Source organism: Pleurodeles waltl, chromosome 1_1 (genome assembly GCF_031143425.1).
Source record: "Pleurodeles waltl isolate 20211129_DDA chromosome 1_1, aPleWal1.hap1.20221129, whole genome shotgun sequence".
NCBI lineage: Eukaryota > Metazoa > Chordata > Amphibia > Caudata > Salamandridae > Pleurodeles > Pleurodeles waltl.
The window spans coordinates 304,322,624-304,347,237 of NC_090436.1; the positions used below are offsets into that span (position 1 = coordinate 304,322,624).

General features: G+C 59.7%; 29 non-coding genes across 29 annotated transcripts; all 29 read left to right on the forward strand.

Moving 5' to 3' along the window:
- Nucleotides 1–180: 180 nt before the first annotated feature.
- Nucleotides 181–344, forward strand: LOC138294036 (U1 spliceosomal RNA). Its single transcript, XR_011203158.1, has one exon. It is a non-coding gene; the product is annotated as a U1 spliceosomal RNA (small nuclear RNA).
- Nucleotides 345–1,199: 855 nt separating this feature from the next.
- On the forward strand, nt 1,200–1,363 carry LOC138294043 (U1 spliceosomal RNA). The gene has a single exon (XR_011203159.1). It is a non-coding gene; the product is annotated as a U1 spliceosomal RNA (small nuclear RNA).
- Nucleotides 1,364–1,873: 510 nt separating this feature from the next.
- LOC138294051 (U1 spliceosomal RNA) lies at nt 1,874–2,037 on the forward strand. Its single transcript, XR_011203160.1, has one exon. It is a non-coding gene; the product is annotated as a U1 spliceosomal RNA (small nuclear RNA).
- Nucleotides 2,038–2,884: 847 nt separating this feature from the next.
- Nucleotides 2,885–3,048, forward strand: LOC138294058 (U1 spliceosomal RNA). The gene has a single exon (XR_011203162.1). It is a non-coding gene; the product is annotated as a U1 spliceosomal RNA (small nuclear RNA).
- A 510-nt stretch (nt 3,049–3,558) lies between these two features.
- Nucleotides 3,559–3,722, forward strand: LOC138294066 (U1 spliceosomal RNA). Its single transcript, XR_011203166.1, has one exon. It is a non-coding gene; the product is annotated as a U1 spliceosomal RNA (small nuclear RNA).
- An 855-nt stretch (nt 3,723–4,577) lies between these two features.
- Nucleotides 4,578–4,741, forward strand: LOC138294074 (U1 spliceosomal RNA). The gene has a single exon (XR_011203169.1). It is a non-coding gene; the product is annotated as a U1 spliceosomal RNA (small nuclear RNA).
- Nucleotides 4,742–5,251: 510 nt separating this feature from the next.
- LOC138294080 (U1 spliceosomal RNA) lies at nt 5,252–5,415 on the forward strand. Its single transcript, XR_011203173.1, has one exon. It is a non-coding gene; the product is annotated as a U1 spliceosomal RNA (small nuclear RNA).
- Nucleotides 5,416–6,270: 855 nt separating this feature from the next.
- Nucleotides 6,271–6,434, forward strand: LOC138294086 (U1 spliceosomal RNA). Its single transcript, XR_011203177.1, has one exon. It is a non-coding gene; the product is annotated as a U1 spliceosomal RNA (small nuclear RNA).
- Nucleotides 6,435–6,944: 510 nt separating this feature from the next.
- Nucleotides 6,945–7,108, forward strand: LOC138294103 (U1 spliceosomal RNA). Its single transcript, XR_011203189.1, has one exon. It is a non-coding gene; the product is annotated as a U1 spliceosomal RNA (small nuclear RNA).
- An 855-nt stretch (nt 7,109–7,963) lies between these two features.
- Nucleotides 7,964–8,127, forward strand: LOC138294109 (U1 spliceosomal RNA). The gene has a single exon (XR_011203197.1). It is a non-coding gene; the product is annotated as a U1 spliceosomal RNA (small nuclear RNA).
- Nucleotides 8,128–8,966: 839 nt separating this feature from the next.
- LOC138294120 (U1 spliceosomal RNA) lies at nt 8,967–9,130 on the forward strand. Its single transcript, XR_011203206.1, has one exon. It is a non-coding gene; the product is annotated as a U1 spliceosomal RNA (small nuclear RNA).
- Nucleotides 9,131–9,640: 510 nt separating this feature from the next.
- On the forward strand, nt 9,641–9,804 carry LOC138294125 (U1 spliceosomal RNA). The gene has a single exon (XR_011203208.1). It is a non-coding gene; the product is annotated as a U1 spliceosomal RNA (small nuclear RNA).
- Nucleotides 9,805–10,659: 855 nt separating this feature from the next.
- Nucleotides 10,660–10,823, forward strand: LOC138294131 (U1 spliceosomal RNA). Its single transcript, XR_011203215.1, has one exon. It is a non-coding gene; the product is annotated as a U1 spliceosomal RNA (small nuclear RNA).
- A 510-nt stretch (nt 10,824–11,333) lies between these two features.
- Nucleotides 11,334–11,497, forward strand: LOC138294139 (U1 spliceosomal RNA). The gene has a single exon (XR_011203218.1). It is a non-coding gene; the product is annotated as a U1 spliceosomal RNA (small nuclear RNA).
- An 847-nt stretch (nt 11,498–12,344) lies between these two features.
- Nucleotides 12,345–12,508, forward strand: LOC138294146 (U1 spliceosomal RNA). The gene has a single exon (XR_011203224.1). It is a non-coding gene; the product is annotated as a U1 spliceosomal RNA (small nuclear RNA).
- Nucleotides 12,509–13,018: 510 nt separating this feature from the next.
- Nucleotides 13,019–13,182, forward strand: LOC138294155 (U1 spliceosomal RNA). The gene has a single exon (XR_011203229.1). It is a non-coding gene; the product is annotated as a U1 spliceosomal RNA (small nuclear RNA).
- Nucleotides 13,183–14,037: 855 nt separating this feature from the next.
- LOC138294162 (U1 spliceosomal RNA) lies at nt 14,038–14,201 on the forward strand. The gene has a single exon (XR_011203234.1). It is a non-coding gene; the product is annotated as a U1 spliceosomal RNA (small nuclear RNA).
- Nucleotides 14,202–14,711: 510 nt separating this feature from the next.
- On the forward strand, nt 14,712–14,875 carry LOC138294169 (U1 spliceosomal RNA). Its single transcript, XR_011203241.1, has one exon. It is a non-coding gene; the product is annotated as a U1 spliceosomal RNA (small nuclear RNA).
- An 847-nt stretch (nt 14,876–15,722) lies between these two features.
- Nucleotides 15,723–15,886, forward strand: LOC138294188 (U1 spliceosomal RNA). The gene has a single exon (XR_011203254.1). It is a non-coding gene; the product is annotated as a U1 spliceosomal RNA (small nuclear RNA).
- Nucleotides 15,887–16,396: 510 nt separating this feature from the next.
- On the forward strand, nt 16,397–16,560 carry LOC138294192 (U1 spliceosomal RNA). Its single transcript, XR_011203260.1, has one exon. It is a non-coding gene; the product is annotated as a U1 spliceosomal RNA (small nuclear RNA).
- Nucleotides 16,561–17,415: 855 nt separating this feature from the next.
- On the forward strand, nt 17,416–17,579 carry LOC138294201 (U1 spliceosomal RNA). Its single transcript, XR_011203267.1, has one exon. It is a non-coding gene; the product is annotated as a U1 spliceosomal RNA (small nuclear RNA).
- Nucleotides 17,580–18,089: 510 nt separating this feature from the next.
- LOC138294208 (U1 spliceosomal RNA) lies at nt 18,090–18,253 on the forward strand. Its single transcript, XR_011203274.1, has one exon. It is a non-coding gene; the product is annotated as a U1 spliceosomal RNA (small nuclear RNA).
- Nucleotides 18,254–19,108: 855 nt separating this feature from the next.
- LOC138294218 (U1 spliceosomal RNA) lies at nt 19,109–19,272 on the forward strand. The gene has a single exon (XR_011203281.1). It is a non-coding gene; the product is annotated as a U1 spliceosomal RNA (small nuclear RNA).
- Nucleotides 19,273–19,782: 510 nt separating this feature from the next.
- LOC138294226 (U1 spliceosomal RNA) lies at nt 19,783–19,946 on the forward strand. Its single transcript, XR_011203284.1, has one exon. It is a non-coding gene; the product is annotated as a U1 spliceosomal RNA (small nuclear RNA).
- Nucleotides 19,947–20,801: 855 nt separating this feature from the next.
- Nucleotides 20,802–20,965, forward strand: LOC138294232 (U1 spliceosomal RNA). Its single transcript, XR_011203286.1, has one exon. It is a non-coding gene; the product is annotated as a U1 spliceosomal RNA (small nuclear RNA).
- Nucleotides 20,966–21,475: 510 nt separating this feature from the next.
- On the forward strand, nt 21,476–21,639 carry LOC138294238 (U1 spliceosomal RNA). The gene has a single exon (XR_011203294.1). It is a non-coding gene; the product is annotated as a U1 spliceosomal RNA (small nuclear RNA).
- Nucleotides 21,640–22,486: 847 nt separating this feature from the next.
- Nucleotides 22,487–22,650, forward strand: LOC138294247 (U1 spliceosomal RNA). The gene has a single exon (XR_011203301.1). It is a non-coding gene; the product is annotated as a U1 spliceosomal RNA (small nuclear RNA).
- Nucleotides 22,651–23,160: 510 nt separating this feature from the next.
- On the forward strand, nt 23,161–23,324 carry LOC138294254 (U1 spliceosomal RNA). Its single transcript, XR_011203304.1, has one exon. It is a non-coding gene; the product is annotated as a U1 spliceosomal RNA (small nuclear RNA).
- Nucleotides 23,325–24,179: 855 nt separating this feature from the next.
- On the forward strand, nt 24,180–24,343 carry LOC138294267 (U1 spliceosomal RNA). Its single transcript, XR_011203311.1, has one exon. It is a non-coding gene; the product is annotated as a U1 spliceosomal RNA (small nuclear RNA).
- Nucleotides 24,344–24,614: the final 271 nt, after the last annotated feature.

Consider the following 24,614-nt stretch of genomic DNA (forward strand, 5'->3'; position numbering starts at 1 on the left):
CTGGGAAGCAGCTTTGGGTAGGCAACGGCTTTGCCCAAAGGGTCTGCGGGGCCTTGGCTGGTCACTTTGCGCCCCCACGCCCATGCTCTGCCCCGCCTCAGGCCTTGCCTCTGTGGATGCCACCCTCGCTCTGCAGGGAGATGCCAAGCGGGCCCCCCTTGCCCTGTCCCCTTCCAACTCATACTTACCTGGCAGGGGAGACACCATGATCACGAAGGTGGTTCTCCCAGGGTGAGGCTCATCCATTGCACTTCGGATGTGCTGACCCCTGCGATGTCCCCAAATGCGGGATACTCGACTGCATAATTTCTGGTAGTGGGGGACTGCGTTCGCGCTTTCCCCTGATCTCTGGTATCAAGAAAGGCAACAAGAAAAACCACTCTGGAGCACCCTTAGCTGTCTCTCCAGCTTCCTTCTGGGTGCTGCAGCAGGCTGGAAATGGGGCTGGGCAAGGGGAAGAGGCATGCAAATTCAGGAGCCTGGGGAGTGCTGGGATAGCTGCCGCCTCCCACTCAGGGGACCTATCCAGAGAGAGGAAAGTAGGCCCTGGCTAGGTGACAGGTCTGTCCCTCTCAGCTAAGCCCCTGGGCTTGTGGACCGGCTGTCAGCCTGTAGTCCTCACCCTTGCCTTCTGGGGCCAAGACTATGGCTGAGGCCACCAGGCCTGGGCCCGGCGAGGGCTCTGCCCGGCGAGGGTTCTGCCGCGTTTGGGAGCATTCGGGAAGGCGTGAGGGGCTCAGGGCGCGAAACACTGCTCCCCGGCAGGCCTTTTCCCTGGCTTTGGCCAACAAAAGCACTGCCTAGCCCTAGAGTAGGGCTTAGTGGCAGTTCTGTAGGCTCAGAAGCCTCCAACTCTGCTTCTGGGCCTTCTTTCCACCTGGCGAGCCCACCTGTCAGCATGCTGTACTCTACCCTTGCCCAAATTCTCAGCAATGGAGAGGATCCTGAAAGCAAGGCCCTGATTGGCTCTGCTGGATGGCGTGGTCATGTAAATTTCACTGGCCGGCCGGCCGAGGCTTCTGGGAAGCAGCTTTGGGTAGGCAACGGCTTTGCCCAAAGGGTCTGCGGGGCCTTGGCTGGTCACTTTGCGCCCCCACGCCCATGCTCTGCCCCGCCTCAGGCCTTGCCTCTGTGGATGCCACCCTCGCTCTGCAGGGAGATGCCAAGCGGGCCCCCCTTGCCCTGTCCCCTTCCAACTCATACTTACCTGGCAGGGGAGACACCATGATCACGAAGGTGGTTCTCCCAGGGTGAGGCTCATCCATTGCACTTCGGATGTGCTGACCCCTGCGATGTCCCCAAATGCGGGATACTCGACTGCATAATTTCTGGTAGTGGGGGACTGCGTTCGCGCTTTCCCCTGATCTCTGGTATCAAGAAAGGCAACAAGAAAAACCACTCTGGAGCACCCTTAGCTGTCTCTCCAGCTTCCTTCTGGGTGCTGCAGTAGGCTGGAAATGGGGCTGGGCAAGGGGAAGAGGCATGCAAATTCAGGAGCCTGGGGAATGCTGGGAAAGGGCCTCAAAAGCTGCTTCTGGGCCTTCGTTCCACCTGGCGAGCCCACCTGTCAGCATGCTGTACTCTACCCTTGCCCAAATTCTCAGCAATGGAGAGGATCCTGAAAGCAAGGCCCTGATTGGCTCTGCTGGATGGCGTGGTCATGTAAATTTCACTGGCCGGCCGGCCGAGGCTTCTGGGAAGCAGCTTTGGGTAGGCAACGGCTTTGCCCAAAGGGTCTGCGGGGCCTTGGCTGGTCACTTTGCGCCCCCACGCCCATGCTCTGCCCCGCCTCAGGCCTTGCCTCTGTGGATGCCACCCTCGCTCTGCAGGGAGATGCCAAGCGGGCCCCCCTTGCCCTGTCCCCTTCCAACTCATACTTACCTGGCAGGGGAGACACCATGATCACGAAGGTGGTTCTCCCAGGGTGAGGCTCATCCATTGCACTTCGGATGTGCTGACCCCTGCGATGTCCCCAAATGCGGGATACTCGACTGCATAATTTCTGGTAGTGGGGGACTGCGTTCGCGCTTTCCCCTGATCTCTGGTATCAAGAAAGGCAACAAGAAAAACCACTCTGGAGCACCCTTAGCTGTCTCTCCAGCTTCCTTCTGGGTGCTGCAGCAGGCTGGAAATGGGGCTGGGCAAGGGGAAGAGGCATGCAAATTCAGGAGCCTGGGGAGTGCTGGGATAGCTGCCGCCTCCCACTCAGGGGACCTATCCAGAGAGAGGAAAGTAGGCCCTGGCTAGGTGACAGGTCTGTCCCTCTCAGCTAAGCCCCTGGGCTTGTGGACCGGCTGTCAGCCTGTAGTCCTCACCCTTGCCTTCTGGGGCCAAGACTATGGCTGAGGCCACCAGGCCTGGGCCCGGCGAGGGCTCTGCCCGGCGAGGGTTCTGCCGCGTTTGGGAGCGTTCGTGAGGGGCTCAGGGCGCGAAACACTGCTCCCCGGCAGGCCTTTTCCCTGGCTTTGGCCAACAAAAGCACTGCCTAGCCCTAGAGTAGGGCTTAGTGGCAGTTCTGTAGGCTCAGAAGCCTCCAACTCTGCTTCTGGGCCTTCTTTCCACCTGGCGAGCCCACCTGTCAGCATGCTGTACTCTACCCTTGCCCAAATTCTCAGCAATGGAGAGGATCCTGAAAGCAAGGCCCTGATTGGCTCTGCTGGATGGCGTGGTCATGTAAATTTCACTGGCCGGCCGGCCGAGGCTTCTGGGAAGCAGCTTTGGGTAGGCAACGGCTTTGCCCAAAGGGTCTGCGGGGCCTTGGCTGGTCACTTTGCGCCCCCACGCCCATGCTCTGCCCCGCCTCAGGCCTTGCCTCTGTGGATGCCACCCTCGCTCTGCAGGGAGATGCCAAGCGGGCCCCCCTTGCCCTGTCCCCTTCCAACTCATACTTACCTGGCAGGGGAGACACCATGATCACGAAGGTGGTTCTCCCAGGGTGAGGCTCATCCATTGCACTTCGGATGTGCTGACCCCTGCGATGTCCCCAAATGCGGGATACTCGACTGCATAATTTCTGGTAGTGGGGGACTGCGTTCGCGCTTTCCCCTGATCTCTGGTATCAAGAAAGGCAACAAGAAAAACCACTCTGGAGCACCCTTAGCTGTCTCTCCAGCTTCCTTCTGGGTGCTGCAGTAGGCTGGAAATGGGGCTGGGCAAGGGGAAGAGGCATGCAAATTCAGGAGCCTGGGGAATGCTGGGAAAGGGCCTCAAAAGCTGCTTCTGGGCCTTCGTTCCACCTGGCGAGCCCACCTGTCAGCATGCTGTACTCTACCCTTGCCCAAATTCTCAGCAATGGAGAGGATCCTGAAAGCAAGGCCCTGATTGGCTCTGCTGGATGGCGTGGTCATGTAAATTTCACTGGCCGGCCGGCCGAGGCTTCTGGGAAGCAGCTTTGGGTAGGCAACGGCTTTGCCCAAAGGGTCTGCGGGGCCTTGGCTGGTCACTTTGCGCCCCCACGCCCATGCTCTGCCCCGCCTCAGGCCTTGCCTCTGTGGATGCCACCCTCGCTCTGCAGGGAGATGCCAAGCGGGCCCCCCTTGCCCTGTCCCCTTCCAACTCATACTTACCTGGCAGGGGAGACACCATGATCACGAAGGTGGTTCTCCCAGGGTGAGGCTCATCCATTGCACTTCGGATGTGCTGACCCCTGCGATGTCCCCAAATGCGGGATACTCGACTGCATAATTTCTGGTAGTGGGGGACTGCGTTCGCGCTTTCCCCTGATCTCTGGTATCAAGAAAGGCAACAAGAAAAACCACTCTGGAGCACCCTTAGCTGTCTCTCCAGCTTCCTTCTGGGTGCTGCAGCAGGCTGGAAATGGGGCTGGGCAAGGGGAAGAGGCATGCAAATTCAGGAGCCTGGGGAGTGCTGGGATAGCTGCCGCCTCCCACTCAGGGGACCTATCCAGAGAGAGGAAAGTAGGCCCTGGCTAGGTGACAGGTCTGTCCCTCTCAGCTAAGCCCCTGGGCTTGTGGACCGGCTGTCAGCCTGTAGTCCTCACCCTTGCCTTCTGGGGCCAAGACTATGGCTGAGGCCACCAGGCCTGGGCCCGGCGAGGGCTCTGCCCGGCGAGGGTTCTGCCGCGTTTGGGAGCGTTCGGGAAGGCGTGAGGGGCTCAGGGCGCGAAACACTGCTCCCCGGCAGGCCTTTTCCCTGGCTTTGGCCAACAAAAGCACTGCCTAGCCCTAGAGTAGGGCTTAGTGGCAGTTCTGTAGGCTCAGAAGCCTCCAACTCTGCTTCTGGGCCTTCTTTCCACCTGGCGAGCCCACCTGTCAGCATGCTGTACTCTACCCTTGCCCAAATTCTCAGCAATGGAGAGGATCCTGAAAGCAAGGCCCTGATTGGCTCTGCTGGATGGCGTGGTCATGTAAATTTCACTGGCCGGCCGGCCGAGGCTTCTGGGAAGCAGCTTTGGGTAGGCAACGGCTTTGCCCAAAGGGTCTGCGGGGCCTTGGCTGGTCACTTTGCGCCCCCACGCCCATGCTCTGCCCCGCCTCAGGCCTTGCCTCTGTGGATGCCACCCTCGCTCTGCAGGGAGATGCCAAGCGGGCCCCCCTTGCCCTGTCCCCTTCCAACTCATACTTACCTGGCAGGGGAGACACCATGATCACGAAGGTGGTTCTCCCAGGGTGAGGCTCATCCATTGCACTTCGGATGTGCTGACCCCTGCGATGTCCCCAAATGCGGGATACTCGACTGCATAATTTCTGGTAGTGGGGGACTGCGTTCGCGCTTTCCCCTGATCTCTGGTATCAAGAAAGGCAACAAGAAAAACCACTCTGGAGCACCCTTAGCTGTCTCTCCAGCTTCCTTCTGGGTGCTGCAGTAGGCTGGAAATGGGGCTGGGCAAGGGGAAGAGGCATGCAAATTCAGGAGCCTGGGGAATGCTGGGAAAGGGCCTCAAAAGCTGCTTCTGGGCCTTCGTTCCACCTGGCGAGCCCACCTGTCAGCATGCTGTACTCTACCCTTGCCCAAATTCTCAGCAATGGAGAGGATCCTGAAAGCAAGGCCCTGATTGGCTCTGCTGGATGGCGTGGTCATGTAAATTTCACTGGCCGGCCGGCCGAGGCTTCTGGGAAGCAGCTTTGGGTAGGCAACGGCTTTGCCCAAAGGGTCTGCGGGGCCTTGGCTGGTCACTTTGCGCCCCCACGCCCATGCTCTGCCCCGCCTCAGGCCTTGCCTCTGTGGATGCCACCCTCGCTCTGCAGGGAGATGCCAAGCGGGCCCCCCTTGCCCTGTCCCCTTCCAACTCATACTTACCTGGCAGGGGAGACACCATGATCACGAAGGTGGTTCTCCCAGGGTGAGGCTCATCCATTGCACTTCGGATGTGCTGACCCCTGCGATGTCCCCAAATGCGGGATACTCGACTGCATAATTTCTGGTAGTGGGGGACTGCGTTCGCGCTTTCCCCTGATCTCTGGTATCAAGAAAGGCAACAAGAAAAACCACTCTGGAGCACCCTTAGCTGTCTCTCCAGCTTCCTTCTGGGTGCTGCAGCAGGCTGGAAATGGGGCTGGGCAAGGGGAAGAGGCATGCAAATTCAGGAGCCTGGGGAGTGCTGGGATAGCTGCCGCCTCCCACTCAGGGGACCTATCCAGAGAGAGGAAAGTAGGCCCTGGCTAGGTGACAGGTCTGTCCCTCTCAGCTAAGCCCCTGGGCTTGTGGACCGGCTGTCAGCCTGTAGTCCTCACCCTTGCCTTCTGGGGCCAAGACTATGGCTGAGGCCACCAGGCCTGGGCCCGGCGAGGGCTCTGCCCGGCGAGGGTTCTGCCGCGTTTGGGAGCGTTCGGGAAGGCGTGAGGGGCTCAGGGCGCGAAACACTGCTCCCCGGCAGGCCTTTTCCCTGGCTTTGGCCAACAAAAGCACTGCCTAGCCCTAGAGTAGGGCTTAGTGGCAGTTCTGTAGGCTCAGAAGCCTCCAACTCTGCTTCTGGGCCTTCTTTCCACCTGGCGAGCCCACCTGTCAGCATGCTGTACTCTACCCTTGCCCAAATTCTCAGCAATGGAGAGGATCCTGAAAGCAAGGCCCTGATTGGCTCTGCTGGATGGCGTGGTCATGTAAATTTCACTGGCCGGCCGGCCGAGGCTTCTGGGAAGCAGCTTTGGGTAGGCAACGGCTTTGCCCAAAGGGTCTGCGGGGCCTTGGCTGGTCACTTTGCGCCCCCACGCCCATGCTCTGCCCCGCCTCAGGCCTTGCCTCTGTGGATGCCACCCTCGCTCTGCAGGGAGATGCCAAGCGGGCCCCCCTTGCCCTGTCCCCTTCCAACTCATACTTACCTGGCAGGGGAGACACCATGATCACGAAGGTGGTTCTCCCAGGGTGAGGCTCATCCATTGCACTTCGGATGTGCTGACCCCTGCGATGTCCCCAAATGCGGGATACTCGACTGCATAATTTCTGGTAGTGGGGGACTGCGTTCGCGCTTTCCCCTGATCTCTGGTATCAAGAAAGGCAACAAGAAAAACCACTCTGGAGCACCCTTAGCTGTCTCTCCAGCTTCCTTCTGGGTGCTGCAGTAGGCTGGAAATGGGGCTGGGCAAGGGGAAGAGGCATGCAAATTCAGGAGCCTGGGGAATGCTGGGAAAGGGCCTCAAAAGCTGCTTCTGGGCCTTCGTTCCACCTGGCGAGCCCACCTGTCAGCATGCTGTACTCTACCCTTGCCCAAATTCTCAGCAATGGAGAGGATCCTGAAAGCAAGGCCCTGATTGGCTCTGCTGGATGGCGTGGTCATGTAAATTTCACTGGCCGGCCGGCCGAGGCTTCTGGGAAGCAGCTTTGGGTAGGCAACGGCTTTGCCCAAAGGGTCTGCGGGGCCTTGGCTGGTCACTTTGCGCCCCCACGCCCATGCTCTGCCCCGCCTCAGGCCTTGCCTCTGTGGATGCCACCCTCGCTCTGCAGGGAGATGCCAAGCGGGCCCCCCTTGCCCTGTCCCCTTCCAACTCATACTTACCTGGCAGGGGAGACACCATGATCACGAAGGTGGTTCTCCCAGGGTGAGGCTCATCCATTGCACTTCGGATGTGCTGACCCCTGCGATGTCCCCAAATGCGGGATACTCGACTGCATAATTTCTGGTAGTGGGGGACTGCGTTCGCGCTTTCCCCTGATCTCTGGTATCAAGAAAGGCAACAAGAAAAACCACTCTGGAGCACCCTTAGCTGTCTCTCCAGCTTCCTTCTGGGTGCTGCAGCAGGCTGGAAATGGGGCTGGGCAAGGGGAAGAGGCATGCAAATTCAGGAGCCTGGGGAGTGCTGGGATAGCTGCCGCCTCCCACTCAGGGGACCTATCCAGAGAGAGGAAAGTAGGCCCTGGCTAGGTGACAGGTCTGTCCCTCTCAGCTAAGCCCCTGGGCTTGTGGACCGGCTGTCAGCCTGTAGTCCTCACCCTTGCCTTCTGGGGCCAAGACTATGGCTGAGGCCACCAGGCCTGGGCCCGGCGAGGGCTCTGCCCGGCGAGGGTTCTGCCGCGTTTGGGAGCGTTCGGGAAGGCGTGAGGGGCTCAGGGCGCGAAACACTGCTCCCCGGCAGGCCTTTTCCCTGGCTTTGGCCAACAAAAGCACTGCCTAGCCCTAGAGTAGGGCTTAGTGGCAGTTCTGTAGGCTCAGAAGCCTCCAACTCTGCTTCTGGGCCTTCTTTCCACCTGGCGAGCCCACCTGTCAGCATGCTGTACTCTACCCTTGCCCAAATTCTCAGCAATGGAGAGGATCCTGAAAGCAAGGCCCTGATTGGCTCTGCTGGATGGCGTGGTCATGTAAATTTCACTGGCCGGCCGGCCGAGGCTTCTGGGAAGCAGCTTTGGGTAGGCAACGGCTTTGCCCAAAGGGTCTGCGGGGCCTTGGCTGGTCACTTTGCGCCCCCACGCCCATGCTCTGCCCCGCCTCAGGCCTTGCCTCTGTGGATGCCACCCTCGCTCTGCAGGGAGATGCCAAGCGGGCCCCCCTTGCCCTGTCCCCTTCCAACTCATACTTACCTGGCAGGGGAGACACCATGATCACGAAGGTGGTTCTCCCAGGGTGAGGCTCATCCATTGCACTTCGGATGTGCTGACCCCTGCGATGTCCCCAAATGCGGGATACTCGACTGCATAATTTCTGGTAGTGGGGGACTGCGTTCGCGCTTTCCCCTGATCTCTGGTATCAAGAAAGGCAACAAGAAAAACCACTCTGGAGCACCCTTAGCTGTCTCTCCAGCTTCCTTCTGGGTGCTGCAGCAGGCTGGAAATGGGGCTGGGCAAGGGGAAGAGGCATGCAAATTCAGGAGCCTGGGGAGTGCTGGGATAGCTGCCGCCTCCCACTCAGGGGACCTATCCAGAGAGAGGAAAGTAGGCCCTGGCTAGGTGACAGGTCTGTCCCTCTCAGCTAAGCCCCTGGGCTTGTGGACCGGCTGTCAGCCTGTAGTCCTCACCCTTGCCTTCTGGGGCCAAGACTATGGCTGAGGCCACCAGGCCTGGGCCCGGCGAGGGTTCTGCCGCGTTTGGGAGCGTTCGGGAAGGCGTGAGGGGCTCAGGGCGCGAAACACTGCTCCCCGGCAGGCCTTTTCCCTGGCTTTGGCCAACAAAAGCACTGCCTAGCCCTAGAGTAGGGCTTAGTGGCAGTTCTGTAGGCTCAGAAGCCTCCAACTCTGCTTCTGGGCCTTCTTTCCACCTGGCGAGCCCACCTGTCAGCATGCTGTACTCTACCCTTGCCCAAATTCTCAGCAATGGAGAGGATCCTGAAAGCAAGGCCCTGATTGGCTCTGCTGGATGGCGTGGTCATGTAAATTTCACTGGCCGGCCGGCCGAGGCTTCTGGGAAGCAGCTTTGGGTAGGCAACGGCTTTGCCCAAAGGGTCTGCGGGGCCTTGGCTGGTCACTTTGCGCCCCCACGCCCATGCTCTGCCCCGCCTCAGGCCTTGCCTCTGTGGATGCCACCCTCGCTCTGCAGGGAGATGCCAAGCGGGCCCCCCTTGCCCTGTCCCCTTCCAACTCATACTTACCTGGCAGGGGAGACACCATGATCACGAAGGTGGTTCTCCCAGGGTGAGGCTCATCCATTGCACTTCGGATGTGCTGACCCCTGCGATGTCCCCAAATGCGGGATACTCGACTGCATAATTTCTGGTAGTGGGGGACTGCGTTCGCGCTTTCCCCTGATCTCTGGTATCAAGAAAGGCAACAAGAAAAACCACTCTGGAGCACCCTTAGCTGTCTCTCCAGCTTCCTTCTGGGTGCTGCAGTAGGCTGGAAATGGGGCTGGGCAAGGGGAAGAGGCATGCAAATTCAGGAGCCTGGGGAATGCTGGGAAAGGGCCTCAAAAGCTGCTTCTGGGCCTTCGTTCCACCTGGCGAGCCCACCTGTCAGCATGCTGTACTCTACCCTTGCCCAAATTCTCAGCAATGGAGAGGATCCTGAAAGCAAGGCCCTGATTGGCTCTGCTGGATGGCGTGGTCATGTAAATTTCACTGGCCGGCCGGCCGAGGCTTCTGGGAAGCAGCTTTGGGTAGGCAACGGCTTTGCCCAAAGGGTCTGCGGGGCCTTGGCTGGTCACTTTGCGCCCCCACGCCCATGCTCTGCCCCGCCTCAGGCCTTGCCTCTGTGGATGCCACCCTCGCTCTGCAGGGAGATGCCAAGCGGGCCCCCCTTGCCCTGTCCCCTTCCAACTCATACTTACCTGGCAGGGGAGACACCATGATCACGAAGGTGGTTCTCCCAGGGTGAGGCTCATCCATTGCACTTCGGATGTGCTGACCCCTGCGATGTCCCCAAATGCGGGATACTCGACTGCATAATTTCTGGTAGTGGGGGACTGCGTTCGCGCTTTCCCCTGATCTCTGGTATCAAGAAAGGCAACAAGAAAAACCACTCTGGAGCACCCTTAGCTGTCTCTCCAGCTTCCTTCTGGGTGCTGCAGCAGGCTGGAAATGGGGCTGGGCAAGGGGAAGAGGCATGCAAATTCAGGAGCCTGGGGAGTGCTGGGATAGCTGCCGCCTCCCACTCAGGGGACCTATCCAGAGAGAGGAAAGTAGGCCCTGGCTAGGTGACAGGTCTGTCCCTCTCAGCTAAGCCCCTGGGCTTGTGGACCGGCTGTCAGCCTGTAGTCCTCACCCTTGCCTTCTGGGGCCAAGACTATGGCTGAGGCCACCAGGCCTGGGCCCGGCGAGGGCTCTGCCCGGCGAGGGTTCTGCCGCGTTTGGGAGCATTCGGGAAGGCGTGAGGGGCTCAGGGCGCGAAACACTGCTCCCCGGCAGGCCTTTTCCCTGGCTTTGGCCAACAAAAGCACTGCCTAGCCCTAGAGTAGGGCTTAGTGGCAGTTCTGTAGGCTCAGAAGCCTCCAACTCTGCTTCTGGGCCTTCTTTCCACCTGGCGAGCCCACCTGTCAGCATGCTGTACTCTACCCTTGCCCAAATTCTCAGCAATGGAGAGGATCCTGAAAGCAAGGCCCTGATTGGCTCTGCTGGATGGCGTGGTCATGTAAATTTCACTGGCCGGCCGGCCGAGGCTTCTGGGAAGCAGCTTTGGGTAGGCAACGGCTTTGCCCAAAGGGTCTGCGGGGCCTTGGCTGGTCACTTTGCGCCCCCACGCCCATGCTCTGCCCCGCCTCAGGCCTTGCCTCTGTGGATGCCACCCTCGCTCTGCAGGGAGATGCCAAGCGGGCCCCCCTTGCCCTGTCCCCTTCCAACTCATACTTACCTGGCAGGGGAGACACCATGATCACGAAGGTGGTTCTCCCAGGGTGAGGCTCATCCATTGCACTTCGGATGTGCTGACCCCTGCGATGTCCCCAAATGCGGGATACTCGACTGCATAATTTCTGGTAGTGGGGGACTGCGTTCGCGCTTTCCCCTGATCTCTGGTATCAAGAAAGGCAACAAGAAAAACCACTCTGGAGCACCCTTAGCTGTCTCTCCAGCTTCCTTCTGGGTGCTGCAGTAGGCTGGAAATGGGGCTGGGCAAGGGGAAGAGGCATGCAAATTCAGGAGCCTGGGGAATGCTGGGAAAGGGCCTCAAAAGCTGCTTCTGGGCCTTCGTTCCACCTGGCGAGCCCACCTGTCAGCATGCTGTACTCTACCCTTGCCCAAATTCTCAGCAATGGAGAGGATCCTGAAAGCAAGGCCCTGATTGGCTCTGCTGGATGGCGTGGTCATGTAAATTTCACTGGCCGGCCGGCCGAGGCTTCTGGGAAGCAGCTTTGGGTAGGCAACGGCTTTGCCCAAAGGGTCTGCGGGGCCTTGGCTGGTCACTTTGCGCCCCCACGCCCATGCTCTGCCCCGCCTCAGGCCTTGCCTCTGTGGATGCCACCCTCGCTCTGCAGGGAGATGCCAAGCGGGCCCCCCTTGCCCTGTCCCCTTCCAACTCATACTTACCTGGCAGGGGAGACACCATGATCACGAAGGTGGTTCTCCCAGGGTGAGGCTCATCCATTGCACTTCGGATGTGCTGACCCCTGCGATGTCCCCAAATGCGGGATACTCGACTGCATAATTTCTGGTAGTGGGGGACTGCGTTCGCGCTTTCCCCTGATCTCTGGTATCAAGAAAGGCAACAAGAAAAACCACTCTGGAGCACCCTTAGCTGTCTCTCCAGCTTCCTTCTGGGTGCTGCAGCAGGCTGGAAATGGGGCTGGGCAAGGGGAAGAGGCATGCAAATTCAGGAGCCTGGGGAGTGCTGGGATAGCTGCCGCCTCCCACTCAGGGGACCTATCCAGAGAGAGGAAAGTAGGCCCTGGCTAGGTGACAGGTCTGTCCCTCTCAGCTAAGCCCCTGGGCTTGTGGACCGGCTGTCAGCCTGTAGTCCTCACCCTTGCCTTCTGGGGCCAAGACTATGGCTGAGGCCACCAGGCCTGGGCCCGGCGAGGGCTCTGCCCGGCGAGGGTTCTGCCGCGTTTGGGAGCGTTCGTGAGGGGCTCAGGGCGCGAAACACTGCTCCCCGGCAGGCCTTTTCCCTGGCTTTGGCCAACAAAAGCACTGCCTAGCCCTAGAGTAGGGCTTAGTGGCAGTTCTGTAGGCTCAGAAGCCTCCAACTCTGCTTCTGGGCCTTCTTTCCACCTGGCGAGCCCACCTGTCAGCATGCTGTACTCTACCCTTGCCCAAATTCTCAGCAATGGAGAGGATCCTGAAAGCAAGGCCCTGATTGGCTCTGCTGGATGGCGTGGTCATGTAAATTTCACTGGCCGGCCGGCCGAGGCTTCTGGGAAGCAGCTTTGGGTAGGCAACGGCTTTGCCCAAAGGGTCTGCGGGGCCTTGGCTGGTCACTTTGCGCCCCCACGCCCATGCTCTGCCCCGCCTCAGGCCTTGCCTCTGTGGATGCCACCCTCGCTCTGCAGGGAGATGCCAAGCGGGCCCCCCTTGCCCTGTCCCCTTCCAACTCATACTTACCTGGCAGGGGAGACACCATGATCACGAAGGTGGTTCTCCCAGGGTGAGGCTCATCCATTGCACTTCGGATGTGCTGACCCCTGCGATGTCCCCAAATGCGGGATACTCGACTGCATAATTTCTGGTAGTGGGGGACTGCGTTCGCGCTTTCCCCTGATCTCTGGTATCAAGAAAGGCAACAAGAAAAACCACTCTGGAGCACCCTTAGCTGTCTCTCCAGCTTCCTTCTGGGTGCTGCAGTAGGCTGGAAATGGGGCTGGGCAAGGGGAAGAGGCATGCAAATTCAGGAGCCTGGGGAATGCTGGGAAAGGGCCTCAAAAGCTGCTTCTGGGCCTTCGTTCCACCTGGCGAGCCCACCTGTCAGCATGCTGTACTCTACCCTTGCCCAAATTCTCAGCAATGGAGAGGATCCTGAAAGCAAGGCCCTGATTGGCTCTGCTGGATGGCGTGGTCATGTAAATTTCACTGGCCGGCCGGCCGAGGCTTCTGGGAAGCAGCTTTGGGTAGGCAACGGCTTTGCCCAAAGGGTCTGCGGGGCCTTGGCTGGTCACTTTGCGCCCCCACGCCCATGCTCTGCCCCGCCTCAGGCCTTGCCTCTGTGGATGCCACCCTCGCTCTGCAGGGAGATGCCAAGCGGGCCCCCCTTGCCCTGTCCCCTTCCAACTCATACTTACCTGGCAGGGGAGACACCATGATCACGAAGGTGGTTCTCCCAGGGTGAGGCTCATCCATTGCACTTCGGATGTGCTGACCCCTGCGATGTCCCCAAATGCGGGATACTCGACTGCATAATTTCTGGTAGTGGGGGACTGCGTTCGCGCTTTCCCCTGATCTCTGGTATCAAGAAAGGCAACAAGAAAAACCACTCTGGAGCACCCTTAGCTGTCTCTCCAGCTTCCTTCTGGGTGCTGCAGCAGGCTGGAAATGGGGCTGGGCAAGGGGAAGAGGCATGCAAATTCAGGAGCCTGGGGAGTGCTGGGATAGCTGCCGCCTCCCACTCAGGGGACCTATCCAGAGAGAGGAAAGTAGGCCCTGGCTAGGTGACAGGTCTGTCCCTCTCAGCTAAGCCCCTGGGCTTGTGGACCGGCTGTCAGCCTGTAGTCCTCACCCTTGCCTTCTGGGGCCAAGACTATGGCTGAGGCCACCAGGCCTGGGCCCGGCGAGGGCTCTGCCCGGCGAGGGTTCTGCCGCGTTTGGGAGCGTTCGGGAAGGCGTGAGGGGCTCAGGGCGCGAAACACTGCTCCCCGGCAGGCCTTTTCCCTGGCTTTGGCCAACAAAAGCACTGCCTAGCCCTAGAGTAGGGCTTAGTGGCAGTTCTGTAGGCTCAGAAGCCTCCAACTCTGCTTCTGGGCCTTCTTTCCACCTGGCGAGCCCACCTGTCAGCATGCTGTACTCTACCCTTGCCCAAATTCTCAGCAATGGAGAGGATCCTGAAAGCAAGGCCCTGATTGGCTCTGCTGGATGGCGTGGTCATGTAAATTTCACTGGCCGGCCGGCCGAGGCTTCTGGGAAGCAGCTTTGGGTAGGCAACGGCTTTGCCCAAAGGGTCTGCGGGGCCTTGGCTGGTCACTTTGCGCCCCCACGCCCATGCTCTGCCCCGCCTCAGGCCTTGCCTCTGTGGATGCCACCCTCGCTCTGCAGGGAGATGCCAAGCGGGCCCCCCTTGCCCTGTCCCCTTCCAACTCATACTTACCTGGCAGGGGAGACACCATGATCACGAAGGTGGTTCTCCCAGGGTGAGGCTCATCCATTGCACTTCGGATGTGCTGACCCCTGCGATGTCCCCAAATGCGGGATACTCGACTGCATAATTTCTGGTAGTGGGGGACTGCGTTCGCGCTTTCCCCTGATCTCTGGTATCAAGAAAGGCAACAAGAAAAACCACTCTGGAGCACCCTTAGCTGTCTCTCCAGCTTCCTTCTGGGTGCTGCAGTAGGCTGGAAATGGGGCTGGGCAAGGGGAAGAGGCATGCAAATTCAGGAGCCTGGGGAATGCTGGGAAAGGGCCTCAAAAGCTGCTTCTGGGCCTTCGTTCCACCTGGCGAGCCCACCTGTCAGCATGCTGTACTCTACCCTTGCCCAAATTCTCAGCAATGGAGAGGATCCTGAAAGCAAGGCCCTGATTGGCTCTGCTGGATGGCGTGGTCATGTAAATTTCACTGGCCGGCCGGCCGAGGCTTCTGGGAAGCAGCTTTGGGTAGGCAACGGCTTTGCCCAAAGGGTCTGCGGGGCCTTGGCTGGTCACTTTGCGCCCCCACGCCCATGCTCTGCCCCGCCTCAGGCCTTGCCTCTGTGGATGCCACCCTCGCTCTGCAGGGAGATGCCAAGCGGGCCCCCCTTGCCCTGTCCCCTTCCAACTCATACTTACCTGGCAGGGGAGACACCATGATCACGAAGGTGGTTCTCCCAGGGTGAGGCTCATCCATTGCACTTCGGATGTGCTGACCCCTGCGATGTCCCCAAATGCGGGATACTCGACTGCATAATTTCTGGTAGTGGGGGACTGCGTTCGCGCTTTCCCCTGATCTCTGGTATCAAGAAAGGCAACAAGAAAAACCACTCTGGAGCACCCTTAGCTGTCTCTCCAGCTTCCTTCTGGGTGCTGCAGCAGGCTGGAAATGGGGCTGGGCAAGGGGAAGAGGCATGCAAATTCAGGAGCCTGGGGAGTGCTGGGATAGCTGCCGCCTCCCACTCAGGGGACCTATCCAGAGAGAGGAAAGTAGGCCCTGGCTAGGTGACAGGTCTGTCCCTCTCAGCTAAGCCCCTGGGCTTGTGGACCGGCTGTCAGCCTGTAGTCCTCACCCTTGCCTTCTGGGGCCAAGACTATGGCTGAGGCCACCAGGCCTGGGCCCGGCGAGGGCTCTGCCCGGCGAGGGTTCTGCCGCGTTTGGGAGCGTTCGTGAGGGGCTCAGGGCGCGAAACACTGCTCCCCGGCAGGCCTTTTCCCTGGCTTTGGCCAACAAAAGCACTGCCTAGCCCTAGAGTAGGGCTTAGTGGCAGTTCTGTAGGCTCAGAAGCCTCCAACTCTGCTTCTGGGCCTTCTTTCCACCTGGCGAGCCCACCTGTCAGCATGCTGTACTCTACCCTTGCCCAAATTCTCAGCAATGGAGAGGATCCTGAAAGCAAGGCCCTGATTGGCTCTGCTGGATGGCGTGGTCATGTAAATTTCACTGGCCGGCCGGCCGAGGCTTCTGGGAAGCAGCTTTGGGTAGGCAACGGCTTTGCCCAAAGGGTCTGCGGGGCCTTGGCTGGTCACTTTGCGCCCCCACGCCCATGCTCTGCCCCGCCTCAGGCCTTGCCTCTGTGGATGCCACCCTCGCTCTGCAGGGAGATGCCAAGCGGGCCCCCCTTGCCCTGTCCCCTTCCAACTCATACTTACCTGGCAGGGGAGACACCATGATCACGAAGGTGGTTCTCCCAGGGTGAGGCTCATCCATTGCACTTCGGATGTGCTGACCCCTGCGATGTCCCCAAATGCGGGATACTCGACTGCATAATTTCTGGTAGTGGGGGACTGCGTTCGCGCTTTCCCCTGATCTCTGGTATCAAGAAAGGCAACAAGAAAAACCACTCTGGAGCACCCTTAGCTGTCTCTCCAGCTTCCTTCTGGGTGCTGCAGTAGGCTGGAAATGGGGCTGGGCAAGGGGAAGAGGCATGCAAATTCAGGAGCCTGGGGAATGCTGGGAAAGGGCCTCAAAAGCTGCTTCTGGGCCTTCGTTCCACCTGGCGAGCCCACCTGTCAGCATGCTGTACTCTACCCTTGCCCAAATTCTCAGCAATGGAGAGGATCCTGAAAGCAAGGCCCTGATTGGCTCTGCTGGATGGCGTGGTCATGTAAATTTCACTGGCCGGCCGGCCGAGGCTTCTGGGAAGCAGCTTTGGGTAGGCAACGGCTTTGCCCAAAGGGTCTGCGGGGCCTTGGCTGGTCACTTTGCGCCCCCACGCCCATGCTCTGCCCCGCCTCAGGCCTTGCCTCTGTGGATGCCACCCTCGCTCTGCAGGGAGATGCCAAGCGGGCCCCCCTTGCCCTGTCCCCTTCCAACTCATACTTACCTGGCAGGGGAGACACCATGATCACGAAGGTGGTTCTCCCAGGGTGAGGCTCATCCATTGCACTTCGGATGTGCTGACCCCTGCGATGTCCCCAAATGCGGGATACTCGACTGCATAATTTCTGGTAGTGGGGGACTGCGTTCGCGCTTTCCCCTGATCTCTGGTATCAAGAAAGGCAACAAGAAAAACCACTCTGGAGCACCCTTAGCTGTCTCTCCAGCTTCCTTCTGGGTGCTGCAGCAGGCTGGAAATGGGGCTGGGCAAGGGGAAGAGGCATGCAAATTCAGGAGCCTGGGGAGTGCTGGGATAGCTGCCGCCTCCCACTCAGGGGACCTATCCAGAGAGAGGAAAGTAGGCCCTGGCTAGGTGACAGGTCTGTCCCTCTCAGCTAAGCCCCTGGGCTTGTGGACCGGCTGTCAGCCTGTAGTCCTCACCCTTGCCTTCTGGGGCCAAGACTATGGCTGAGGCCACCAGGCCTGGGCCCGGCGAGGGCTCTGCCCGGCGAGGGTTCTGCCGCGTTTGGGAGCATTCGGGAAGGCGTGAGGGGCTCAGGGCGCGAAACACTGCTCCCCGGCAGGCCTTTTCCCTGGCTTTGGCCAACAAAAGCACTGCCTAGCCCTAGAGTAGGGCTTAGTGGCAGTTCTGTAGGCTCAGAAGCCTCCAACTCTGCTTCTGGGCCTTCTTTCCACCTGGCGAGCCCACCTGTCAGCATGCTGTACTCTACCCTTGCCCAAATTCTCAGCAATGGAGAGGATCCTGAAAGCAAGGCCCTGATTGGCTCTGCTGGATGGCGTGGTCATGTAAATTTCACTGGCCGGCCGGCCGAGGCTTCTGGGAAGCAGCTTTGGGTAGGCAACGGCTTTGCCCAAAGGGTCTGCGGGGCCTTGGCTGGTCACTTTGCGCCCCCACGCCCATGCTCTGCCCCGCCTCAGGCCTTGCCTCTGTGGATGCCACCCTCGCTCTGCAGGGAGATGCCAAGCGGGCCCCCCTTGCCCTGTCCCCTTCCAACTCATACTTACCTGGCAGGGGAGACACCATGATCACGAAGGTGGTTCTCCCAGGGTGAGGCTCATCCATTGCACTTCGGATGTGCTGACCCCTGCGATGTCCCCAAATGCGGGATACTCGACTGCATAATTTCTGGTAGTGGGGGACTGCGTTCGCGCTTTCCCCTGATCTCTGGTATCAAGAAAGGCAACAAGAAAAACCACTCTGGAGCACCCTTAGCTGTCTCTCCAGCTTCCTTCTGGGTGCTGCAGTAGGCTGGAAATGGGGCTGGGCAAGGGGAAGAGGCATGCAAATTCAGGAGCCTGGGGAATGCTGGGAAAGGGCCTCAAAAGCTGCTTCTGGGCCTTCGTTCCACCTGGCGAGCCCACCTGTCAGCATGCTGTACTCTACCCTTGCCCAAATTCTCAGCAATGGAGAGGATCCTGAAAGCAAGGCCCTGATTGGCTCTGCTGGATGGCGTGGTCATGTAAATTTCACTGGCCGGCCGGCCGAGGCTTCTGGGAAGCAGCTTTGGGTAGGCAACGGCTTTGCCCAAAGGGTCTGCGGGGCCTTGGCTGGTCACTTTGCGCCCCCACGCCCATGCTCTGCCCCGCCTCAGGCCTTGCCTCTGTGGATGCCACCCTCGCTCTGCAGGGAGATGCCAAGCGGGCCCCCCTTGCCCTGTCCCCTTCCAACTCATACTTACCTGGCAGGGGAGACACCATGATCACGAAGGTGGTTCTCCCAGGGTGAGGCTCATCCATTGCACTTCGGATGTGCTGACCCCTGCGATGTCCCCAAATGCGGGATACTCGACTGCATAATTTCTGGTAGTGGGGGACTGCGTTCGCGCTTTCCCCTGATCTCTGGTATCAAGAAAGGCAACAAGAAAAACCACTCTGGAGCACCCTTAGCTGTCTCTCCAGCTTCCTTCTGGGTGCTGCAGCAGGCTGGAAATGGGGCTGGGCAAGGGGAAGAGGCATGCAAATTCAGGAGCCTGGGGAGTGCTGGGATAGCTGCCGCCTCCCACTCAGGGGACCTATCCAGAGAGAGGAAAGTAGGCCCTGGCTAGGTGACAGGTCTGTCCCTCTCAGCTAAGCCCCTGGGCTTGTGGACCGGCTGTCAGCCTGTAGTCCTCACCCTTGCCTTCTGGGGCCAAGACTATGGCTGAGGCCACCAGGCCTGGGCCCGGCGAGGGCTCTGCCCGGCGAGGGTTCTGCCGCGTTTGGGAGCGTTCGGGAAGGCGTGAGGGGCTCAGGGCGCGAAACACTGCTCCCCGGCAGGCCTTTTCCCTGGCTTTGGCCAACAAAAGCACTGCCTAGCCCTAGAGTAGGGCTTAGTGGCAGTTCTGTAGGCTCAGAAGCCTCCAACTCTGCTTCTGGGCCTTCTTTCCACCTGGCGAGCCCACCTGTCAGCATGCTGTACTCTACCCTTGCCCAAATTCTCAGCAATGGAGAGGATCCTGAAAGCAAGGCCCTGATTGGCTCTGCTGGATGGCGTGGTCATGTAAATTTCACTGGCCGGCCGGCCGAGGCTTCTGGGAAGCAGCTTTGGGTAGGCAACGGCTTTGCCCAAAGGGTCTGCGGGGCCTTGGCTGGTCACTTTGCGCCCCCACGCCCATGCTCTGCCCCGCCTCAGGCCTTGCCTCTGTGGATGCCACCCTCGCTCTGCAGGGAGATGCCAAGCGGGCCCCCCTTGCCCTGTCCCCTTCCAACTCATACTTACCTGGCAGGGGAGACACCATGATCACGAAGGTGGTTCTCCCAGGGTGAGGCTCATCCATTGCACTTCGGATGTGCTGACCCCTGCGATGTCCCCAAATGCGGGATACTCGACTGCATAATTTCTGGTAGTGGGGGACTGCGTTCGCGCTTTCCCCTGATCTCTGGTATCAAGAAAGGCAACAAGAAAAACCACTCTGGAGCACCCTTAGCTGTCTCTCCAGCTTCCTTCTGGGTGCTGCAGTAGGCTGGAAATGGGGCTGGGCAAGGGGAAGAGGCATGCAAATTCAGGAGCCTGGGGAATGCTGGGAAAGGGCCTCAAAAGCTGCTTCTGGGCCTTCGTTCCACCTGGCGAGCCCACCTGTCAGCATGCTGTACTCTACCCTTGCCCAAATTCTCAGCAATGGAGAGGATCCTGAAAGCAAGGCCCTGATTGGCTCTGCTGGATGGCGTGGTCATGTAAATTTCACTGGCCGGCCGGCCGAGGCTTCTGGGAAGCAGCTTTGGGTAGGCAACGGCTTTGCCCAAAGGGTCTGCGGGGCCTTGGCTGGTCACTTTGCGCCCCCACGCCCATGCTCTGCCCCGCCTCAGGCCTTGCCTCTGTGGATGCCACCCTCGCTCTGCAGGGAGATGCCAAGCGGGCCCCCCTTGCCCTGTCCCCTTCCAACTCATACTTACCTGGCAGGGGAGACACCATGATCACGAAGGTGGTTCTCCCAGGGTGAGGCTCATCCATTGCACTTCGGATGTGCTGACCCCTGCGATGTCCCCAAATGCGGGATACTCGACTGCATAATTTCTGGTAGTGGGGGACTGCGTTCGCGCTTTCCCCTGATCTCTGGTATCAAGAAAGGCAACAAGAAAAACCACTCTGGAGCACCCTTAGCTGTCTCTCCAGCTTCCTTCTGGGTGCTGCAGCAGGCTGGAAATGGGGCTGGGCAAGGGGAAGAGGCATGCAAATTCAGGAGCCTGGGGAGTGCTGGGATAGCTGCCGCCTCCCACTCAGGGGACCTATCCAGAGAGAGGAAAGTAGGCCCTGGCTAGGTGACAGGTCTGTCCCTCTCAGCTAAGCCCCTGGGCTTGTGGACCGGCTGTCAGCCTGTAGTCCTCACCCTTGCCTTCTGGGGCCAAGACTATGGCTGAGGCCACCAGGCCTGGGCCCGGCGAGGGCTCTGCCCGGCGAGGGTTCTGCCGCGTTTGGGAGCATTCGGGAAGGCGTGAGGGGCTCAGGGCGCGAAACACTGCTCCCCGGCAGGCCTTTTCCCTGGCTTTGGCCAACAAAAGCACTGCCTAGCCCTAGAGTAGGGCTTAGTGGCAGTTCTGTAGGCTCAGAAGCCTCCAACTCTGCTTCTGGGCCTTCTTTCCACCTGGCGAGCCCACCTGTCAGCATGCTGTACTCTACCCTTGCCCAAATTCTCAGCAATGGAGAGGATCCTGAAAGCAAGGCCCTGATTGGCTCTGCTGGATGGCGTGGTCATGTAAATTTCACTGGCCGGCCGGCCGAGGCTTCTGGGAAGCAGCTTTGGGTAGGCAACGGCTTTGCCCAAAGGGTCTGCGGGGCCTTGGCTGGTCACTTTGCGCCCCCACGCCCATGCTCTGCCCCGCCTCAGGCCTTGCCTCTGTGGATGCCACCCTCGCTCTGCAGGGAGATGCCAAGCGGGCCCCCCTTGCCCTGTCCCCTTCCAACTCATACTTACCTGGCAGGGGAGACACCATGATCACGAAGGTGGTTCTCCCAGGGTGAGGCTCATCCATTGCACTTCGGATGTGCTGACCCCTGCGATGTCCCCAAATGCGGGATACTCGACTGCATAATTTCTGGTAGTGGGGGACTGCGTTCGCGCTTTCCCCTGATCTCTGGTATCAAGAAAGGCAACAAGAAAAACCACTCTGGAGCACCCTTAGCTGTCTCTCCAGCTTCCTTCTGGGTGCTGCAGTAGGCTGGAAATGGGGCTGGGCAAGGGGAAGAGGCATGCAAATTCAGGAGCCTGGGGAATGCTGGGAAAGGGCCTCAAAAGCTGCTTCTGGGCCTTCGTTCCACCTGGCGAGCCCACCTGTCAGCATGCTGTACTCTACCCTTGCCCAAATTCTCAGCAATGGAGAGGATCCTGAAAGCAAGGCCCTGATTGGCTCTGCTGGATGGCGTGGTCATGTAAATTTCACTGGCCGGCCGGCCGAGGCTTCTGGGAAGCAGCTTTGGGTAGGCAACGGCTTTGCCCAAAGGGTCTGCGGGGCCTTGGCTGGTCACTTTGCGCCCCCACGCCCATGCTCTGCCCCGCCTCAGGCCTTGCCTCTGTGGATGCCACCCTCGCTCTGCAGGGAGATGCCAAGCGGGCCCCCCTTGCCCTGTCCCCTTCCAACTCATACTTACCTGGCAGGGGAGACACCATGATCACGAAGGTGGTTCTCCCAGGGTGAGGCTCATCCATTGCACTTCGGATGTGCTGACCCCTGCGATGTCCCCAAATGCGGGATACTCGACTGCATAATTTCTGGTAGTGGGGGACTGCGTTCGCGCTTTCCCCTGATCTCTGGTATCAAGAAAGGCAACAAGAAAAACCACTCTGGAGCACCCTTAGCTGTCTCTCCAGCTTCCTTCTGGGTGCTGCAGCAGGCTGGAAATGGGGCTGGGCAAGGGGAAGAGGCATGCAAATTCAGGAGCCTGGGGAGTGCTGGGATAGCTGCCGCCTCCCACTCAGGGGACCTATCCAGAGAGAGGAAAGTAGGCCCTGGCTAGGTGACAGGTCTGTCCCTCTCAGCTAAGCCCCTGGGCTTGTGGACCGGCTGTCAGCCTGTAGTCCTCACCCTTGCCTTCTGGGGCCAAGACTATGGCTGAGGCCACCAGGCCTGGGCCCGGCGAGGGCTCTGCCCGGCGAGGGTTCTGCCGCGTTTGGGAGCGTTCGTGAGGGGCTCAGGGCGCGAAACACTGCTCCCCGGCAGGCCTTTTCCCTGGCTTTGGCCAACAAAAGCACTGCCTAGCCCTAGAGTAGGGCTTAGTGGCAGTTCTGTAGGCTCAGAAGCCTCCAACTCTGCTTCTGGGCCTTCTTTCCACCTGGCGAGCCCACCTGTCAGCATGCTGTACTCTACCCTTGCCCAAATTCTCAGCAATGGAGAGGATCCTGAAAGCAAGGCCCTGATTGGCTCTGCTGGATGGCGTGGTCATGTAAATTTCACTGGCCGGCCGGCCGAGGCTTCTGGGAAGCAGCTTTGGGTAGGCAACGGCTTTGCCCAAAGGGTCTGCGGGGCCTTGGCTGGTCACTTTGCGCCCCCACGCCCATGCTCTGCCCCGCCTCAGGCCTTGCCTCTGTGGATGCCACCCTCGCTCTGCAGGGAGATGCCAAGCGGGCCCCCCTTGCCCTGTCCCCTTCCAACTCATACTTACCTGGCAGGGGAGACACCATGATCACGAAGGTGGTTCTCCCAGGGTGAGGCTCATCCATTGCACTTCGGATGTGCTGACCCCTGCGATGTCCCCAAATGCGGGATACTCGACTGCATAATTTCTGGTAGTGGGGGACTGCGTTCGCGCTTTCCCCTGATCTCTGGTATCAAGAAAGGCAACAAGAAAAACCACTCTGGAGCACCCTTAGCTGTCTCTCCAGCTTCCTTCTGGGTGCTGCAGTAGGCTGGAAATGGGGCTGGGCAAGGGGAAGAGGCATGCAAATTCAGGAGCCTGGGGAATGCTGGGAAAGGGCCTCAAAAGCTGCTTCTGGGCCTTCGTTCCACCTGGCGAGCCCACCTGTCAGCATGCTGTACTCTACCCTTGCCCAAATTCTCAGCAATGGAGAGGATCCTGAAAGCAAGGCCCTGATTGGCTCTGCTGGATGGCGTGGTCATGTAAATTTCACTGGCCGGCCGGCCGAGGCTTCTGGGAAGCAGCTTTGGGTAGGCAACGGCTTTGCCCAAAGGGTCTGCGGGGCCTTGGCTGGTCACTTTGCGCCCCCACGCCCATGCTCTGCCCCGCCTCAGGCCTTGCCTCTGTGGATGCCACCCTCGCTCTGCAGGGAGATGCCAAGCGGGCCCCCCTTGCCCTGTCCCCTTCCAACTCATACTTACCTGGCAGGGGAGACACCATGATCACGAAGGTGGTTCTCCCAGGGTGAGGCTCATCCATTGCACTTCGGATGTGCTGACCCCTGCGATGTCCCCAAATGCGGGATACTCGACTGCATAATTTCTGGTAGTGGGGGACTGCGTTCGCGCTTTCCCCTGATCTCTGGTATCAAGAAAGGCAACAAGAAAAACCACTCTGGAGCACCCTTAGCTGTCTCTCCAGCTTCCTTCTGGGTGCTGCAGCAGGCTGGAAATGGGGCTGGGCAAGGGGAAGAGGCATGCAAATTCAGGAGCCTGGGGAGTGCTGGGATAGCTGCCGCCTCCCACTCAGGGGACCTATCCAGAGAGAGGAAAGTAGGCCCTGGCTAGGTGACAGGTCTGTCCCTCTCAGCTAAGCCCCTGGGCTTGTGGACCGGCTGTCAGCCTGTAGTCCTCACCCTTGCCTTCTGGGGCCAAGACTATGGCTGAGGCCACCAGGCCTGGGCCCGGCGAGGGCTCTGCCCGGCGAGGGTTCTGCCGCGTTTGGGAGCATTCGGGAAGGCGTGAGGGGCTCAGGGCGCGAAACACTGCTCCCCGGCAGGCCTTTTCCCTGGCTTTGGCCAACAAAAGCACTGCCTAGCCCTAGAGTAGGGCTTAGTGGCAGTTCTGTAGGCTCAGAAGCCTCCAACTCTGCTTCTGGGCCTTCTTTCCACCTGGCGAGCCCACCTGTCAGCATGCTGTACTCTACCCTTGCCCAAATTCTCAGCAATGGAGAGGATCCTGAAAGCAAGGCCCTGATTGGCTCTGCTGGATGGCGTGGTCATGTAAATTTCACTGGCCGGCCGGCCGAGGCTTCTGGGAAGCAGCTTTGGGTAGGCAACGGCTTTGCCCAAAGGGTCTGCGGGGCCTTGGCTGGTCACTTTGCGCCCCCACGCCCATGCTCTGCCCCGCCTCAGGCCTTGCCTCTGTGGATGCCACCCTCGCTCTGCAGGGAGATGCCAAGCGGGCCCCCCTTGCCCTGTCCCCTTCCAACTCATACTTACCTGGCAGGGGAGACACCATGATCACGAAGGTGGTTCTCCCAGGGTGAGGCTCATCCATTGCACTTCGGATGTGCTGACCCCTGCGATGTCCCCAAATGCGGGATACTCGACTGCATAATTTCTGGTAGTGGGGGACTGCGTTCGCGCTTTCCCCTGATCTCTGGTATCAAGAAAGGCAACAAGAAAAACCACTCTGGAGCACCCTTAGCTGTCTCTCCAGCTTCCTTCTGGGTGCTGCAGTAGGCTGGAAATGGGGCTGGGCAAGGGGAAGAGGCATGCAAATTCAGGAGCCTGGGGAATGCTGGGAAAGGGCCTCAAAAGCTGCTTCTGGGCCTTCGTTCCACCTGGCGAGCCCACCTGTCAGCATGCTGTACTCTACCCTTGCCCAAATTCTCAGCAATGGAGAGGATCCTGAAAGCAAGGCCCT